We start from the raw sequence: 6,000 nt of genomic DNA, 5'->3' as shown, positions 1-6,000 counted from the left end.
TGAGTATGTTAACCCTGAAATGAGGGGAAACTCTAGGTTTTCTGTTTCAGAATGGGAGGTTTGTCAAACCTGAGAAAGCAGGGTAAGTCAAGCCCATTTCTGAAAGAGAGCTAACTTATACTCAGTCAGTTAGTATAGTTTGCCGAGCTCGTTTTTCTCACTTTTCCCATCACATGTCACATTAGAATTTATTTTCAATAAAAATGAACAAAATGTTCTAAAAGTGGAAATAAAGTGCCTAACGAGTGTTCAATAATGGTACAACTATTTATAATTGTAATAAATATAATCATTTATAATCTGTTATTATTGTATCCTGTTAAGGTGCAAATGTATCTTCCAGTATAAAGTATAACTAGCCTCTAATTATTATTTATACTTAGCCTGTTGTAAAGAACTGCTACTGTTACATGGTAAATAGAATAGATCACGATTGTCACTGTACATTTTTTCTGTAAATGACATCTAGAGCTACTTGCACTTAGCCTACTTTAGGATATATTGCTAAGAAAGTATGTTAATTCCACTTAGTGTAAATAGCCACTGTCGTATTCTTACAAAATTGGCAGATCATTTGTAGAATAAGAAAAATGCACTTAACATATTAATATTATATATATATATATATATATATATATATATATATATATATATATATATATATATTTGCCCATGAGATACCGTAAAATGATTAGCTATTAGTTCATAAATCTAACGTTCTGCCAGTTTTCACCTGTGATATTATAACACTAATAAGAATAACATTTGTATCAAGTCTGAAGTATGCAGACGGCTTTTTGGCGAGAGCTGTTGCCATGGTGAATCTTAATATCAACGCTCTATAGATGGGTCATTCTACGGAAATGTCCATTTTTCTGTCCCTAGCCTTTACAGAAATATTACACTTGAAAAACACTTTAGGTTTACAATTTTTTTATATTTAAAAATGAAACAATATGTTATTTGAACAATTACACTTTCTTGAGCCATCAATGTGGTAATATTTGATTTTTATTAATTAATAAGAATTCCAAGCACCACAGAAGTGCTCGTCCCCACAGTCATGTACAGAGGGAAAATGCTTTATTTTGAGGTCAAAAACAGTGTTTTCTTCCATTTAAAATACAACCATGTGTCCATAACTATAAAATATATGATGTAAATTACATTAAAAAACAAAATGCTAAATAAATATTATAAAATATATAATGAAAGTAGTGGTCCCCTGTCACTGGTGTTACCGTTTAACAAAAAAGCTCTTATTTTGAAATAACAATCACGCTGATGACATCACTCGACTTTCTTCTTCCAATTTTCTGGAGATCTATGAAGAGAAGCCCATGGTAAGTCCACTGTCTCTTTTCAATTATCAGAAATCTTCTCATTTATCTCATGATTTCATATGAAGCTTTTAGTTGAAGTCACTGGTATGACCTCTTTTATTGTTTGGGCATTGTAAAAAACTAGAATACAAATGGATTAAACTACTTAATTTAGTGAGTACACCATGATTGACAACATGTGGTTTGATACCTTGCAGCAGCCATTTTGTAAAATGCAGTTTTCATGAAAATTGTCACTGGTGTTACTGTCACTGGTGTCACCTTCCTTATGGGTAACACCAGTGAAGATCAGTAACACCAGTGACTCCCTTTTATAGATAAACTTTGTTCAAAGCTATTCATTTAGTTATTTTGCATAAAATAGCACTAAAATTGTGATTCTAACTTTTCTTTGTCATTGTTAATCCACCTTTGGTCATGTATTTCTAAATTGAGGGTATGGCTAAACTGAGCGCAGCTGAGAAACAGCGACTATACAGAAAGCGTAGGGATGCTGATCCTGAACACACACACACACACACACACTCTCACACATGCACTCATACTCACTCTCTCTCTCTCTCTCACACACACACACGTTTGTTTTTGTGTAAAGTGTGTTCATCCCATAGGTGTAATGGTTTTTATACTGTAGAAACTGTATATTCTATCGCCATTCACCAACCCTACCCCTAACCCTCACAGGAAACTTTGTGCATTTTTAATTTCTCAAAAAATCTCATTCTGTATGATTTATATGCATTTTGAAAAATAGGGACAAGGGTTATGTCCTCATAAGTCCCCCTCTCCTTGTAATACCTGTGTCATACCCATGTCATTATACAGAGTTGTGTCCTGATATGATACAGAAACAAGAGCACTCTCTCTCACTCACTCTCTCACACACACACTCTCTCTATCTCTCTCACACACACTCAAGCTAGGGTTAAATGAGTGAGAACTTTTTTTCAAGAAAATATTTTGCTTTACAGACAACTACAACAAGGGAGGAGACAACGTAGGAGAGATGCACAAAGGAAACAAAGGGAAATAGAGAAACTGAAAGACAAGATCATCGGTTAGAAACGAAGATATGAAATGGTGAAGAAATGAAGTTAAAATGTTAAGTTAAAATGTTGTCTATGATATTTTTCTAACTCTGATTTCAGTTCTTATGAAATGAGTCATTTGTATATGTTATGTATGTCACTGGTGATTTGTTGTGTCACTGGTGTTACTGTTTTTTTTTTTCTTTCACATTAAATAAAATCTGTCATATGTGGCATAATGATCATTTTAAATTCATTGAATTCTGCTGCACTTAAGAGTTAAGCTTTAAATGATTGTATTATTGCTTGTTTAAAACCTTTTTTCAAATATTTTCATTGTTATAGCAAATACATGGTTGTGCAATTGAACTAACATCATTCAGTCACACTTTTAACCAACCTGATTAAAATAAATAAAACATAATCACCGTATTAGTTAGATCATCATTAATTTTCTGTACCTCTGACTGCATGTGCTGAAAAAAAAAAAAAAAAAAAAATTTCATAAACACCTTTAATATCGCTAAAGAAGTAAGGTAACACCAGTGACAAAAAATGGTGTATGCGGTCTTTAAATACATGCACACAAAAAATAAAAAATCATTAAGCTGCAATTTATGTGTACTCATAAAGTCAAAGGGTAATCTAATAATGTGGTCTAAGTTTAAATGTTAGAAAAAGAAATCAATTTTAAGAGATCTTGCCATACCAAATGTGGACGTTTCTGTAGAATGACCCAGATAATGGATTTTTATAGTTGTGGTGCGCATGCTTAACTCAGAGTTAGTCAATTTAGAGTTGATTAAACCAACTCATTTTAGCTGTTCTGTAACCGAAAACTCAGAGTTTCCCATCTCCGGGTAAGTCAACTCAGAGTTTAAGTTAAAACTCAGAGTTGGTTGAACCTCCTTAGTGAAATGGACCCCTTATCCATTAGGGCACTGGGGCTGTTATGCAGTAGCTAGCTTGCACTTTTAATTATCCATTTTATCCATTTTATTTATCCAGCACACTTCCGCTGCGTTACTCTGCTTAATTTCAGCTCAACTAAGACCTCTTTAAAAAACACACAGAATCTTCTGGATGAATCATTACTATGATAGGACTAAACTTTTCATTGACAGCCTGTGGTAGTTGCCCCTATTTTGGGAACTCTGGCATGTCTCGTAGTTAAATAGGCTTAGCAGAGGATGGTCCCGATCCATTGACCTCTGGGTTATGGGACCAGCACGCTTCCGCTGCGCCACTCTGCTGTAATATATTGCATTCAGGATGCCTTTAACATACACACAGAGTCTTCCAGATGAACCCGTAATTTGAGAGAACCAAGTTTTCATGACAAGCCTGTGGTTATTGCCCCTTTTTTGGGAACTGTGGCATGTCTAGAAGGTAAAAAGTCTTAGCAGAGGATGGTTTCAATCCATCGACCTCTGGGTTATGGGCCCGGGACACTTCCGTTGCACCACTCTGCTTAATTGCAGCTTAACGAGGAACTCTTTAAAATACACACAGAATCTTCTGGATGAATCATTGTTATTCTTATTGCTCAGTCTTATTCAAGAGGCCTTAACATACACAGAGTCTTCTAGATGAACCCCTAATTTGAGAGAACCAAGTTTTCATGACCAGCCTGTGGTTAATGCCCCTTTTTTGGGAACTCTAGAAGTTAAAAAGCCTTAGCAGAGGATGGTTTGACCAATCGACTTCTGGGTTATGGTTCCAGCACCGTTCCACTGCACCACTCTGCTGTAAATCACCCCAGATGGGACTTGAATCCACAATCCCTGGGTTAGGAGGCCAGTGCCTTATCCATTAGGCCACTGGGGATTTAATAACTTGCCCTTTTAAATCTCAATCTTATTGAGGAGGCCTTTACAATAGACACAAAGAGTCTTCTAGATGACTGACTATTATGAGAGGTCAAATTGGCCTCAGCTTTTCAAGACCAGCCTGTGGCTTTTGAGCCTTTTTAGGGACTCAGGAGTGTTTAGAAGTTAAAAGGTCATAGCAGAGGATGGTGTCGAACCATCTACCTCTGGGTTATGGGCCCAGCACGTTTCCGCTGTGCCACTCTGCTGTAATCAACCTTGACCGGACTCGAAACCACAATCTCTGGCTTAGGAGGACAGTGCCTCAGTGATGTATGCAAGTTAACTCTTTGTGTGTATTGTAAAGGCCTCCTGAATAAGATTGAGATTAAAAATGCCTTAGGAGAGGATGGTTTTGATCCATCGACCTCTGGGTTATGGGCCCAGCACGCTTCCGCTGGGCCATTCTGCTGTAATCACCCCGGTCGGATTTGAAACCACAATCTCTGGCTTAGGAGGACAGTGCCTCAGGAGTGTCTAGAAGTTAACTCTTTGTGTGTATTGTAAAGGCCTCCTGAGATTTAAAAAAGGCTCAGCAGAGGATGGTTTCGATCCATCGAACTCTGAGTTATGGGCCCAGCACTCTTGGGCACGCGCCACTCTGCTGTAATCAACCTTGACCGGAATCGAAACCACAATCTCTGGCTTAAGAGGCCAGTGACTCAGGGCAGTAAAGAAGTTAACTCTTTGGGTATCATTCATGAAACATTCGTAAATATAAGAGTAAATTTGTGAGTGATTTGCGCGTAAAGAGACCTTCCCGAAAACTCTTCTCCTGATTCACAAATACTTCGTAAACGTCAGATGTGATAGTGAAATGTGTGTGTGTGTTAATTAATTCCAATCAGTCGTAAATGGGACGCGCGTGCACGCTCATTCTCAATTACCATAAATCCCGCCCATTAAATCCGACTGACAACTATATATGGGCATCATATTATGACACTAAACGAAGGATTTCAACATGTCTTCTCAAAAGCGACTGAAAAAGAAATATTTCTCAGCTGCAGAAATTCAAGTTTTATTATCATAAGTTCATTCAAAATGCCACATTTTATTTTCAAGCGTACATAGTGGCGTATCAGGTCCTAAAAAAGGAAGCTTGGCAGCATATTACAGATCCTATTACTGGTTCTCATAATAAAAGTAAAAAGAAAAACCGTATGTAATTACTATATATAATAGTTTTTTCAAAATGCTGTGTAAATATGTACCCGATTAAGGTGAATTAAAATGCAGCCGTATTAATGAGCAAAACGTTCAGATGTTAAACGCACTATTTACGCGTGGCTGGGAACAGGTGTAGATTTCTTTCGTACCAACTTACATTTGGAAAATACGAACATTTTAATGAATCCGAAACTTTACGCCAGAACCACTTTACACACGATTTACACAAAAATAGTTCCGCTCGTGTTTCATGAATGAGACCCTTTGTGTGTATTGCAAAGGCCTCCTGAATAAGATTGAGATTTAAAATGCCTTAGCAGAGGATGATTTCGATCCATCGACCTCTGGGCCCAGCACGCTTCCGCTCCTCCACTCTGCTGTATTCACCCCAGATGGGACTCGAAACCACAATCTCTGGCTTAGGAGGCCAGTGCCTCAGTGATGTATTTAAGTGAACTCTTTGTGTGTATTGTAAAGGCCTCCTGTATAAGATTGAGATTTAAAATGCCTTAGCAAAGGATGGTTTCGATCCATCGACCTCTGGGTTATGAGCCCAGCACGCTTCCGCTGCGCCACTCTGCTGTAGCCAAC

The 6,000-nt window shown here is 37.4% G+C and overlaps 1 non-coding gene across 1 annotated transcript; it reads right to left on the bottom strand.

The window, feature by feature from the left end:
* Positions 1-5,919: 5,919 nt before the first annotated feature.
* On the bottom strand, positions 5,920-5,991 carry trnam-cau (transfer RNA methionine (anticodon CAU)). The gene has a single exon. It is a non-coding gene; the product is annotated as a tRNA-Met (tRNA).
* Positions 5,992-6,000: the final 9 nt, after the last annotated feature.

The sequence above is a fragment of the Carassius auratus genome, chromosome 34, assembly GCF_003368295.1.
Source record: "Carassius auratus strain Wakin chromosome 34, ASM336829v1, whole genome shotgun sequence".
Taxonomy (NCBI): Eukaryota; Metazoa; Chordata; class Actinopteri; order Cypriniformes; family Cyprinidae; genus Carassius; species Carassius auratus.
The sequence above is the reverse complement of the archived record's forward strand: the minus strand, read 5'-3'. Positions and strand labels throughout refer to the sequence as shown.